Here is a 14,237-nt window from a genome sequence, read left to right as displayed (position 1 = left end):
AAGGCTTTTTGGGTGTTGGAGTGGAGTTTAATACATGTTTAATACATGAGTGGAGTTTAAACACTGCTTCTAAGTAACATTAGTTATGAGACTATTCAAGGGATGGGGATACTGGCTGCTTGGCACTATTTCTAGAAGGAGCATTTTCCACTGAGCCGGTGATTCCATAGCAGTTTAAGCCAAAATAAATTGGTGTTCTGTGGTCTAGTGCTACCCCTAACCTCTGCTTGCACATTCCCACTCCCATCTCCTCCCCTCTCCTTTCTGTGCTGGCTCTAGCAAGCCTGTAGCTGTGGATGAAGCAGGGCTGCTCCCTGCATGCCATAGGTTTTGCAGTGTGGCAGGAAGGAACAGCAGAGGTGCTGTGTTTCTGTAATACCCAAGAAGCTAAGTCACCACCTGGCTAAAAATTCTGGGAACTTGTGGCTTGCCTTAATCAAATCCACGTGTCCAAACAGGAAGCCACTCAGTGCTGTCCTGCTTTTACATGGATAGTCTGGGATGGAGAGTGGGGAAGATACTGTTGGATTTTCCAAGTTCCACCACTAATTTACACTCTTTCCTACCTTTGGTGAAACAATTTAATTTGCAGCTGTCCAGACTGTACCATGGGGTTATCAATGCGTTTGATCCCATAGGAAACTTGCATGGTGCTACTCTGTGTGGGCCAAGACATTTGATATATGTGGGCACAAAGTGCTTCGCCTTCTGAATTGCTATAATTGTGATTTTGTTAATTATTTGTAATGTTTGCAAACACAGGGCAAAGAAGTCTTAGAAAATACCATAAATCAAGAACTGCCACTCTGAAGTTTGTAAATCATAGAATCCGTATTAGGAGAAAATATTTTTCTGCACTGTGTCACTTTTCAGACTATGGCTGGTGCCACTTTGTCCAAATGTAAAAAATACTGGGATGAAAAGAAAAAATTGCTTATAGTTATGTTCACCCTTATTCTTTTCTTGAGGGGAAAAAAAGGGATGTCATAGGGAACCCACAGAGCATCAGCCAGTCTGAGCTCTGCTGCACAGAGCTAGTTCAAAACTGAAGATACGTGAGATTCAGTATAGAAAAATAAACTGATAAGAGGAGCCCGGGCCAAGCACCTCTGCTGGTCCCAGCTGTCACAGTTTATCAGGGACTGAACTCCAGACTTGGCTCTGTGACCCTCATGAGAAAAGTAGAACAGGTTATCAGTAATGAAAACACTCAGAAAAATGGTATTGTTTCATATTTAAATGCTTATGTTCTTGCACATGTGCAGTCAGTGAGTCTCCATCAGCAGCACTGTTGGAAGCCTGCTTCCTCCTCCTGCATCTGGGGTGCCAGCCTAGGAGTGAATGCGGGAGACCAGGTTGACAAAGAGTCGAGTATTATCCTGAGGATAAATGAGTTAGCCCATCACTGCAAACACTGTGCTGGCAGATTTTAGTGCAATTAGCTCCACAAATACCAAGACATGCAGTCTGCAACCAGACTAAAAGGTCTCCTAAACAATTAGGGGACCACGGCCCCATGGACCCCTGTCATGCACATTAATGTCACTAGCCTTAGCAAAGGGTATGTGTGTGCTTTGATGCCAGGGGAATCCAGAGTTTGATGGCCCCATAAACTTCATACCATTTTTGGTCCCAACTCCCACGGCTCAGTGGCATTTTATTTACTACACCTAATAACGTTTAGTCAATAAACACGTACAGGTTGGAGAGAAGGTCTAGTGTGAGCTTAATTACCTCAACTCTCTGCCTTCTCTTTTGTTATGTACATCATGGATACTTGACAGCATTAACATTCCTGGAATTGTATCTGCCATCCTTTGTAAAAGGATTGAATACTACGCATTAGTTCGGGCTCGTGGGGCATTTGTGTCTCCAACAACAGCTTAATTATGGACATTGTTTACTAATCAGTATTAAATTGACAGACTATGAGGGCTAATCTGGAGATTAACACAATAGCTTGTTTTCATTTTGTTCTTCTAGCAGTTTATTGAATGCAAGATTTAAAACAAGACCCTTTTGTGAACCTTACCTTCCACATCACAGCTTCTGTGAGTGTAAAGATCTGTATATTTTCTTTCTGTAACTTCATGTTTGAGCACAAACATTTTGCTTAATATATAAGAACAATCATTAGAAAACCGTGTTGTATTGGATACTGCTGGATGTAAAAGCTATAAAGAGTGTCCTTTCTGTAGGATCAGCAGTTCACAAATCTTTAGGCTCCTTTAAGCCTTCTGTTTGTTCTGTTTCACAAGCTACACAGAGTATCATCACTCAAACAAATACCAACAGACCCCAGGCCCCAAGCAGTAATATGTGTAGTGAGAAGATCTGATGTCACTGTGTGCAAAGTTATTCAGTGAAAGCTGTGTGTGCTTCTGGACATCTGTTTTGCTCATACAAATTATTAAACTCCCTGATAGTTTTGATTTGCCTGTGAGCTATTTCCATCATTGGCCACTAAAGCTGCCCAGAAGCTGAAGAATGTCTGTTCTGCCTAGGTGGATGTCCATTTGATTATAAGAAGTATGAAGGTTCGTTTAGGGAAGAACACACATCGTGTGAAAGAGTCTTATGTATGTTGTGTGTCTGTCCATCTTGTCTGACTGCAGCACTTGTGATTTCTAGTGGTGACAGTGATCTGGTTCCCAACATATTCACATCTCTATTCAACTCTGATTTTTCAGACTGCTGAAAATACCTTGAGTTTTGTAGTTTGCCAAACTTTGCTTATTGATGGATTACTTAGCTGATTATGTATAAATGAATAAAAACACACTTAGTAATAACGAGATAATCTTTTTCTATGCTCTTACTTTCTGAAAGAGTGATGTAGAGTAGGGGGAAGTGATGCTACACTACAGCAGCAGTGAGGGTGGTAGAGTGGATAAAACAACCAGAAACAAGCGGAAAGGGCTGTTACTACCCTCTGTCCCAGACATGGCAATTCTCATACACAGGGTTTAATGACAGTGTGGCACTCCAAATTACATTATGGAGCAGCAGTCATTTTACTTGTGGCAAGAAAAGATGGCAAATGTTTTTGCACTGAAATGCCCAGCAGAATGTCTCCAAAGTCAGTGCTCTTCTGGTCCATGCACTCCTCATGCTGGAAGTAATTAGTATAAAAACCCTAATCTTTTTTTGCATCCGAGCCACGCGGTATAATCCAGCCTTTCAGAAGGATAAGTCAGTATTTCTGAGCTCACTTGGATTTAATGTAAACAATAAAGGGCTAATTCAATAAAATGGCTTTGACCCATCAAAATCTACTTTCAGGAGCTGTACTGTAGGCTAGGAGCCCACATGGTGTGTTGTGCATGCAGAAATCTTCAAACCTGCCTGTTTGGAGAATAGCTGACAATGCAGATGTACCAGCTCTAAGAAGAGCCAGTTGTTAGAGATTTTGTACCTTGCTTTTTGGGGTCATATGCCTTAATTCTTAGAGAACTTGTTTGTCAAATATGATATGACAGCTCTTCTGATTTATTCACAGGTCTTAGAAAAAACGAAGGAAGACAAGGAAAGGAAAAACAAACAGAAAGAAAATTAGCTGGGACAAAAAATGTAACTTTTTTTTCATTTTTTTAACTTTTTTTGTTTGAGATTCTTCAGAGGAGTGTAGCTTTCAGGAAACATTGAATATTCCTACTGATTTGTCTCCTGAAAAAAGGAAAAATCACAAGAACGCTGTTAAAAATTAAGACATCCAAATGTAGTTGTTGGCTTCTGAAAACTGAAGTTAGAGTTTTCCAAACATCTCAGCTCACAGACTCTGAAAAGTCTCCCGGAGGAGGTGTAGTGTGGCAAATAGGCTGTCTTTTATTGTTATGCTGCTGACTCATTAAAAATTGTCTGTTGATCACAGGTTGAAGGTCAATGATGTAAACGATTGGTTATTGTAGCAAAGTCAAGTTTTACTTCAGTTTTGCTTTTTCTTCTTGCTGCTTATTTACTCAAAGGGTTATTTTACATAGGAGCAGCAGGGTTTTATGAAGGGATTCATATTGGCTTCATGCATGTGAATGTACATCCATAAACCATATATTTTAACTGTTGTGTGCAAAGGTTAACAACTCTGGTCTCTTGATCTACCTTTTTTGCAGTTGCTTGTATTCAAGTCCTTTTTAAGCAGCAGTCTTGAAAGGGTGAGCAGTAGAATGTTTTCATGGGACTCTTGGGAAGCTGATAAAGTTTGCTAGTTAATCCAATAAAGCTAAGTCTGTTGCATCAGACCACATCAGTCAGATCAGTTTACACTCTGGCTTTTAAAGCAGGTCTTTGTTTATTTTCTTAAAAAAGTACCTGCTACCTGTACATAGGCTCTCAGGGCAGAAGGGACCACCCCACTGATCATCTATTTCCAACCTCCTGTTTCTGTAGCCATATGGTGTTTTCTGGAAGCTGTATGGAAGCATTAAATTAGAATTATATCTGGTCTTGCTTAAAGGCTAAGAAGAACAAAGTCAGCCAAATCCTGTACTAAGATGTTCCGATATTTAATAATGCTTATTACAAGAAAATTACTTTTTATTTTAGTGTTAAATTCACCTGTCTCCATTCAGCCACAGGATTTTGTTCTACTTTTGTTAGATCAGGAAGTTCCTGGTTGTCAGGTCTCTTCTCCATTTTTTTTATTGTGCTCAATATTTTTTTGTATTAAGGTCAATGGACTGAACACCTTAGGCTTCACACTACAAGCTTTCCTTTTCAATATCTGAATGTTTTTTGTGTCCCTTCTTTCAATACTTGAGGAATATTCCAACCTCCTTCAAAGTATGAGCATCTAACCAGCTACTCTAATAGATGTCTCATCTGTGTACAGAGGCAGTGTTGCATCTCTGCTTCCACTTCCTAGACATCTTATGATCAAATGAACTATTTTTTTGCCACAGCATCTCAGAGGTTTGTGTTTGTCCATTGTCCCTTGAATCCTTACTGCTTTCCAAGTCAATCTCCCATCCTGATGGCAAAACCTACATGTTCTGTTTCAATGCGTATTGTAACAGCCAAGCGATCCATCCATGATAATACAGTTTTTCTTTCTGTCCATTACAGACAGAAGCTTGAAAGTGGATTAATTGCATACCCTGATCACAATGGAATAGATGCATGTTATTGCTCACTTAGGCATTTGGAAGCATTCAGGCTTGTGTGTTTCTGTATGATCTCTGACAACCTAACGGGTAAGTGTCTTTGCAAAAAGTCTAGTGGGCTCTGTTTTCTCGTTCCTTTACAGAAGGAGATGGAACCACTGATTTTAACATTCAGATTAAGTGACTTATCCCCAATTTTCAACCATATAATTATTTCTTCTTTAGGAAGAGAAGAAAATAAAAGGAGGTCTCTAACACCTCCTTTTTACTACTTCTCCTACTATTACAACACAGAAGTTTTTAAGCTTGGTCTCTCTCAAACCTTGCCACCTTGAAGTGCCTTTGGACATTGCCTTGAGGTTTAGCTGTGCCAGTTTAAGATATTATTATCCTCAGCTATTCTTCATCACCAGAATGTAAAGATACCTTCTTCCCCAGCTCTTCAAAAATCAGCCATATTAAATCAAAGTGTGTTTCCACAACAGTTTTAGTTTCTCCAGACCAGAACTCCCTCAGCATCACACTCAGCCCTGCTTTTCTTACTCCCTTCTTCCCACAAACTTAGTAGTCATCAAACTGTAGTGAGGCAGCTTGGAAAAGGCAAAACCATTGATAATTACTCACTTTTTCTTAGGGTTGAGGTGCAATCACATTAGGTTCCTTTTATAATTTAGGGAGAAATCTCAAGAGAGTAATTCAGACCACCTAAATTCTGATTTTCTTTCTCTCCTTTTAGGAAGTCTGAGGATAAAGTTCTGTGTTATGATTGAGCTGATCTAACATCTTGCCCTTCTGTTGAAAGAGGTGTTTATGCTCCTCCTTACTGTTATACAATCCTGTCACTCTTTTTCAGTAGCTAAGTAGTCTTGTGTAACTGCACCCTAAACCAGCCCACCATACAGGTAGATGAGCACCAGACAGGGCACAAGAGAGAGAAAGCAGGAGAGTGAACCAGCCTTTTTAGTGTCAGTTTACTGTTACATTGGCTTAGAGGTACCATTTGACCATGTCCTGAAATTGCTGCTAATCTGACTGGTTCAGAATGATGTCTGCATTACGCAGTGGCTGATCTCTAGCTGGCTGAGCTGTGGTTTTGTAACCTGCAGCAAAGGAGCAGTGACATACTGTTTGGCTAGATAATGCCTTGAATCAGGGTGCTATTTGCTGATTAAACCCTTGTCCAATTACATACACATTGAGACATTTGTATCGTGATTATCCCATTTTCAACCTCCTTTTACACAGTTTGGTAAGGGATTATCAGCCTGTCTTCCAGAAGTCCGTTAACCCTCTGTGTGAGACTAAAACCCTGTTCTCTGTAAAAGTTGTTCCACTGCTTAAGAAAACCTTGTCTTCTTACTTAATGAGCTAAACTTTCACTTACTGTTCTTTTCCTTGCTTGGAAACTTTTCTGAGAAGATCATGAAAAAAAATCTTTACTGCAGTCTCTCAAGGGCTCTGAGATGGTACTTGCTGTAATATCATGGATGTTGATGTGGACTGTAACCAAAGAAATCCTTCCTGAACTTGGAATCTTCCATGTTCTTTGTAATAATACGTTGCCTTCATTCCTGGAAAACTACTAGCTTTTTATTGTGTGTCTTTTGTCTCTTGGAGATCGTCTTAATCAGTTTCCTTCACGGAGTTCTCAGACGGGACTATCTATCAACTTTGGCAAGTTGAGGGTTGTTTCTTTGACCTCTGAAGTCTGTCTGGTTTGAGCCAGTGGCAGTTCTCAATCAGTTCCTCCAGCTTATTTTTGCAAGGCAGTCTCTTCCTATGTCTGCAGTGTCAGGTACAATTAAATACACCCAGGGGTAAAGATTTCGGGCTTCCTCCTTGCTGTGACATGTTTTCAGTCACCTTTATTTCCTTGCCTATGCTTTTTATGTGATTCCTCTGGGAGCGTGTGTGGGGAGTCCCTGTGGAGTGATTTGGACTTGTCTATTGAGGAAAGATGTTTCTCTTAGCCACAAACTTTCTCTTCCACCTGAACTATTATCTTGTACTTCATGAAGGCAAAATTATGTCTCTTTGAGGGAAGAACTGAAATTTGGCACATCCAGTGTAGTGGCATATAGCTGATGACCCTCTGTCTGTCTGCATTGCTGATGGGAAACTGCACTACAAAGCAAAGCCTCAATCTCAACTCTGGGAATATTCTCAGAAATTCCACTGCCAGCCACATGCTTTTCACAGTTTGTATTCCCTCAGTACTATCCCTTTGTAAAGGGTTACAAATAAGCTCAGAAAATCAAAGTGTGAACCTACAGCACATCCTTGTACCTTGTACCAAACTACTCAAGCATCCTAAAAGCAATCACAGAAACACCAAAAGACCCTGAGAGTGTGGGCTTTACACAATCTCCTACGTGATACTCGAAGGCAGGGGTTTCGTGGAACTCAGCCTGCTGCCAGGTCAGACCAGGACTCCTTAATTGTGACTGTTTGCATCTATTACTGTTCACCATTAGGAGTCAGGGGTTGATAACTTGGTTTTAAGTGGACAGGCCCATACGCCAGCCTTTCATGCTTTTCTCAAAGCTGTATTTGTGCCCAGATGGAGTCAAATCTGTTTCAATTACTGCCAGTCATAAAGGTGCAAATAGAATCAGGGTTTTTATTGGACTTCCCTACCATAGCTCCACCTTGTGCTTCAGCAAAGGAAGCATTAAGAGGAAAGTAATTGGCCTGCGTTAATTAGAGACTTCTGCTTTTCCCAGTGACAGACAGACCAGTTGGTAATTACAATGCATCAGTAACCCCCCACTTGCCTCCAGTGCTGCTGCTTGGTGAGCTAATGAGGAAGAGAGAACGAGCTGTAGTAAGAGGCTATCCTGAGTGGTTTGAAGTTTTGTAGGGGAGCATTTACTTCACTCTAAAAGTGGAGTTTGAACTGTAAGGTTGGGGTTTACAACAGTAACGCTGATATGTGCTCCTAGGACACTGTGAATTACCCTCTCTTGTGACTTGATATTAGATATGCTGCTAATGCTACATTTAACTAATACACGTTGCAGCACATTCCTGTCTTCGTCAGAGTGGAAGGAGGTCTGTTCCCATTCTTTTTTTTGTGTGCAGATGACCTGCTTCCACCTCATTAGCTCTGCAGTGCTGGTTGGTGTGTTGGGAAGGATGGTCCTGAAAGATCCACCCATCTGAAAGGGGTGAAGAAAGGCAGCCCTGACAAGGCTGCCATCTCTGTTTCTTACGTGGGAATCGATTCGATGAGGGTGGAGGAGCACACAGGGGTGCAAAGGAGCAATAAGCTCCTGTCTCCCTTGTAGGCATTTAGTGAAATGAATAAGAATGCTCCAGCTCAGATTTTTCAGATCACATGCATGCATATAATATGAAGCCATATTTTATAATCAACAGTTCAGGTCCTGATTTGAGTTAAATAGACTTCAGCTGGGGAGCTGACCTTACTGTCCCTATCACATTTGAAAATGCCAGCTGCTGAGTTATTTTAGATGTTTTCTCAAGAACACAATGCACTAGATTCTATGAGCAGCCTCCTGAAGGAAGAATAAGTGAAGTGTTGTCCCCTTCAGTTTTGTAGAATTATAAATTTAAAATACTTCTAATTCTTAAAAAACCTCCTCTGTCACTGGATGAAAAATAACCCTTTCCTAAAAGCTAATATAAATAACAATCTAACCAGTCAACTAAAATAGCACACTAACATTTTGTTGGAACTCTCTGATCTACCTCAGCACTCAAAACTGATATTTGAATAAGGTGTTACTACAATTCAAAACACTTCAGTGAATTTTACCAGATACTGTGGTTTAAATATCTATATCTCTTATCTCTTCTGACACCAGTGAGATTTAAGTATATACTCAAAGGCACTACAATATTTTGCTGAACAGGGATGTTATAAAATGTGTCCTTACATTAAAAATATTCTTAAAAACCTAAATTAGGCAAATGTCATGATCAGTTAGAATTGATTTGGGCTCACTTGGTACTGTTAGGAGGGAGAAATACACATTTGGTAGAGATCCAGAGCACCAAAAGTTTCAAAGTGAAAGCAACTTCTCTTGTGTGTAAAGCAGTTAAAGTCTCAGAAAAAGAGATTTGTACTGGGAATGCTGTTGGCATAGTGATAACTATCAAACTGAATGGAGTCTTGGAAAGAACAACACTTGATAACAGCTGTGTTTGCATTAAACATTTTTAGAGTTCAGTTCAGAGCAGTTCTGCACCATATATGTAGAATTTTTATGCAGAATTTGCATACAGAAAGTATGGAATGCTCTTTGCTGGGTAAATTATTTGCTTCTGCTATTTATTACGCTCCGCCCCCCCATCCCCTGGGCACAAGTGGCTGCAAGGATTTGAGTTAGTAGAGAAAACAGGTGTGCCTGGTCAGAAGAGCAAAAAGCATGTATTCAAGGGAAAAGTGGGATTTTTGTTTCAAATAAGATGTATAATGCAGTCCTCCCTCTGGGTCCATCTAAACTGACCTTTTGGCAAGAATGAATTAAGGCATAGATACCATGGCCCATATTTACCTCATCTAATGGAGACACTTTAATTCTATCCTTATTAGGCAAAAGATTTAAGTACAGTCTTAAGTCAGGAACATTGTTGTACTAGACTTTCTCCTCTGAGGAAGAGAGGTTCTACTAGATGGTACTTCAGGTCATCCATGCACAGTTCCATCTTCTCTCTCTTTAGAGAGACCAACAGGGAAATTGCATTATAAGACTGGACCAGTCTAACAGCTAGCTTTAGGTGAAAGGGTCAGTCTCACTCCTCTTCCTTGCACTTCTTCCCAACTATAGGGACTGATTTCCTCTGTTGCAGCAGCTCTCCTGTTTGCCTGATTGCATGGTAAAAGCTGAACCAACTCATCAATCTGGAAGAAAATTACTATTTTTCTTTGGTCAAGGCAAGCAAAACCTTTCCTGCAGGCTGAGTGAATTGCATCGGTGGTCAGGGGAGTGCCAGGGAACTCATAAAGAATACCACAATGCAAAGGATTCTTTCCTTCCAGCACAGCTCACCTCAGAAAGTTGACTGAGTTTCTGTTTCCCAAAAGGCACAATACCCCACAGCTTGTGAGTCTCATCTCATGTTATTCCTGGGTTCAGATTTGGAAGTGGAAGAATTGTGGATGTACTGCTTCTCTGGAGTTGTTCTGGCAGTGGTGTTTTTCCATGAGCCTCAAAACGACTGAAGGTGAAGCTCCCAAAGCTGTGCAATTCCCGCCTGTCTCCCTGCTCCCAGGATAGCCTAACCTGAATGTGTTGGAATTTGGCTGAAAAGCGACAACTAGTATTCTTGTTCCTGCAAAAGGTACCTTGTAATAGTAATGACTAGAAGTGTTAAGTACCTGAATTTTGCATGTCACGTGAAAGATAGAAGTTCTGTCAGCAACCTGCCATTAATACCATTTTGGGTCACCATCTGCTCTGCAATGATTCAGAAAGTCAGAGGCAGCTACTGGCTCAGCAGCATCACTTGCAGCAGTTTTGGTGTTCTTCGGAGCCTGCTGCCTGAAACACTAGCCTGGTTCCACCGGACCTGCATAGCAGTCATGGTTTAGCCCCAGCCGGCAACTAAACCCACACAACTGCTCACTCACTCCCCCACAGTGCAATGGTGGAGAGAACTGGAAAAGTGAGAAAACTGATGGGTTGAGATAAAGGCAGTTTAATAGGTAAAGGAAAAGCTGTGATTGCAAGCAAAGCAAGCCAAGGAATCCCTTCACCACTTCCCACCAGCAGGCAGGTGCTCAGCCATCTGCAGGAGTGCAGGGCTCCATCACATGTAACGGTGACTTGGGAAGACAAACACCAGTGTCCCCCCTTCCTTCTTCTTCCCCCAGCTCTATGCACTGAGCATGACGTCATGTGGTGTGGAATATCCTTTTGGGCACTGGGGTCAGCTGCCCTGGCTGTGTCCCCTCTTAGTTTCTTGTGCCCCTCCAGCCTTCCCACTGGCAGGGCCTGAGAAGCTAAAAAGTCCTTGACTTAGTATAAACACTACCTAGCAACAGCTAAAAACATCAGCATGTTATCAACATTATTCTCATACTAAGTCCAAAACACTGCACTGTACCAGCTACTAAGAAGAAAATTAACTCTATCCCAGCTGAAACCAGGACAACAGCTCATGAAATCTGATGGAATTTCTCAAAGTTACTATGACTAACTGATTTCACCTATGTCTGTGGTCACGGCACCATTTTTATTTTCTTATGAGGGGGAGGTACAATGAGCAATAGCAGACATCGTTAATTCTTTTGGTATTTTTGCTTTTCTGATCATGGTTTAATATTTGAGAGTCTTTGAGCTGGAGATTTTTTCCTTCTTCAGTCTTTCTGCAAAGAAAAATTATCTCAGCAGTATATTTTCTTGTAGGACAGCAAGAAGAGAGAATGGTGGAAGAAGGAAGATAGTTCTGCTATGGTTGTGCCACCTATGTATAATCTATACGCAGGTTTTAACTCCTGGTTGTTGCTTGTAAATATCTTCAACTCCTGGCTTCTGACCTGTAGCATTTAGCCTTCAGCAACTGAAAAGGCTGCTAATTCCCCACTGTCCATCCAGCCACTCAGCTGCAGGTCATGGCTCCGCAGCAGAAGCAGTAGGATGGGTGATGTGGCTTTGTGGTTACCATTGGCAGTCTAGTGTAAGAAGAAGAGAGTACGAGTGGGGGTGACAACTGATGTGAAGCAGTGAGGATGCAGGAGGGTTTCAGCAAAAACAATCAGCAAAAGGAACAGAAAATCCACGCGGAACCATAGGAAGTTGTCTCTATGCCTAGTGTCACCCTAGTCAGAAGAGTAGAAGACAAACACAGTACCTGTCTTCTGAACCAGAATTTGGTCTTTAATTGTCGTGGTTTAACCCCAGGTGGCAACCAAGTACCGCACAGCTGCTTGCTCACTCCTCCCCACCCAGAGGGAAGGGAAGGAGGATTGGAAAGGAAAGTAAAACTCAAGGGTTGAGATAAGAACAATTTAATAGGTAAAGCAAAAGCTGCTCATGCAAGCAAAACAAAGCAAAGCAAAGTAACGAATTCATACACTGCTTCCCATGGGCAGGCAGGTGTTCGGCCAACCCCAAGAAAGCAGGGCTCCATCACATGTAATGGTTACTCGGGAAGACAAACGCCATAATGCCAAATGTACCCCCCTTTCTTCTTCTTCCCTCAGTTTATATACTCAGCATGACATCATACGGTATGGAATACCTCTTTGGCTAGCTTGCGTCACCTGTCCTGGCTGTGTCCCCTCCCAATTTCCTGTGCCTCCCCAGCCCTCTGGCTGGCAGGGCCCAAGGAACTGAAAAGTCCTTGATTTAGCATAAACATCACCCAGCAACAATTAAAAACATCAGCATCCTATCATTGTTCTCACATCATAGCCAAAACACAGCACTGTACTAACTACTAAGAAGAAAATTTTTCTTCTTTTAAAACCATTCAAGTTAAAATAGTATGAGACAAGTGGAAACCATGAACAAACATTCATGCTGGTTCTCCTGCAGGTAGTTGGTGAAGACAATGCCTGAATGTCCAGAGGTCCTTCTGTTGACTGTTCCAGATCTCATGCACTGGAGATTCAATCAATTTTATTTCTTTAGTCTTCCTTCAATGCCATGTAGGGTTGAGGTGGTGGTAGGTACCACTTGGGGTCTAATGTCCCTAGAGTTGTGACATTCTCTGTTCCATATGACTGAACACTGGTATATAATCAGATTTCATCTGTGGCGCAAGAGTAAACTTATCTTCCATGTTTCTCCTTTGTATGCAACCTATAAAAGGCTTCATTGTTTTAAAAGAAAGGTTCTGGGCTAAGGGAAAGCTGTGCAGTTTGGAAATGTGCTTTTTATTTTTGTTCAGGCTAAGAACAGCATTCATCTCTTAAGGCTGCATTTCACATAGAGGGAGGCAGCCTGTATTCCCATGGTTTGAAAGGGACAGAGTGTCTATGGGGTAGGACCTCCTCACTCTCAGTGTCCCCTTGTGCTTTCCAAGTGCTTAGCATTCCTTACAAATTACAGTCTTTTGTGGTACAGAATACTGTGCTATTTTAACCAATTGGAGGAGTGGTGGTGCTGGGAGGAATATAATAGGCTGAGAAGTATTTTCTTACTGTGCTAGACAGTTTGTTTAGGCTTCCATCCTGCAACAGGGTTTGAAGGCATGGACCCTTATGGCCCAGTGGGACTTCCTGTGAATAGAAGAGGTCTCCTTAAGTGTGGCCTCACATGTAAAATCCACTGTCAGCTGTAGCACCTCCATATATTTAAACTGATGAAACAGTGTAAAGGAAAGGAGCTATCAGATATAAATCCCAGAATACTGATAGGCAACTTCATTACTGAGTAGTAGGCAGGTGCTAGTGTTCATTTCAGGGAGTGGAATGATGGTTAAATGCCAGATCACTTGAATCCAATAGGAAACGTGAAAAGAACACATAAGGAAATAGCTTCTGAGATGAAAAACATTTAAGTTTACACTAGAGAGACAATAAGCAAATTATTGACTTCAAAAATCCCATTTTCAGGAGGCTGTGAAAAGTGTCAGGAGAAAGGTCCAGAGATCAAAAGGAGACAAAAATGTTAACAGATCTTCCTGAGAACAAGAATGTGCCAGCGGGAGACTTGTTAGAGCCATCTAGGGTGACAGCATGGAGGGGAGAGAGACATACATACTCTATAAGGTAATCTAAAGAAATTGCCCCTCCCTGCTTAAAGCAAAAAAGAGCTGAGAGCTGGCAGTGAGCACCAGGGAGCCCTGGGGAGCTACTAAACAGCTGTATTGCATATATTGTTTTTAAGATTTGTTTTCTCAGAATAGTTTGCTTATAAAGATCTGCCCAGATTCTGTAGATCTACTTTTTTCACACGGACAGTGGTAGAAAACAAATAGCATCCTTGGAGCAAAGTATTTTTAGTTAGAACATGAGTCTGTGTACAAAAATCATCTTTGGATCAAATATTATTTTTCTAACTTAAAAAAATTATTGTCTTCAACATCCAGTTCTTCAAAACTACAGTGAATTCTCACAGCTTTACCCACAATTCAGGTATCCATCCATATCTCCATCCACACAAATGCAGCATAAATTGTAAACTGAAGCATAGGTGAGTGACATTTATTTAACACCTGGTGCGG

This window comes from Falco peregrinus, chromosome 1, assembly GCF_023634155.1.
Source record: "Falco peregrinus isolate bFalPer1 chromosome 1, bFalPer1.pri, whole genome shotgun sequence".
Lineage (NCBI taxonomy): Eukaryota > Metazoa > Chordata > Aves > Falconiformes > Falconidae > Falco > Falco peregrinus.
Note: the sequence above shows the minus strand (reverse complement) of the source record.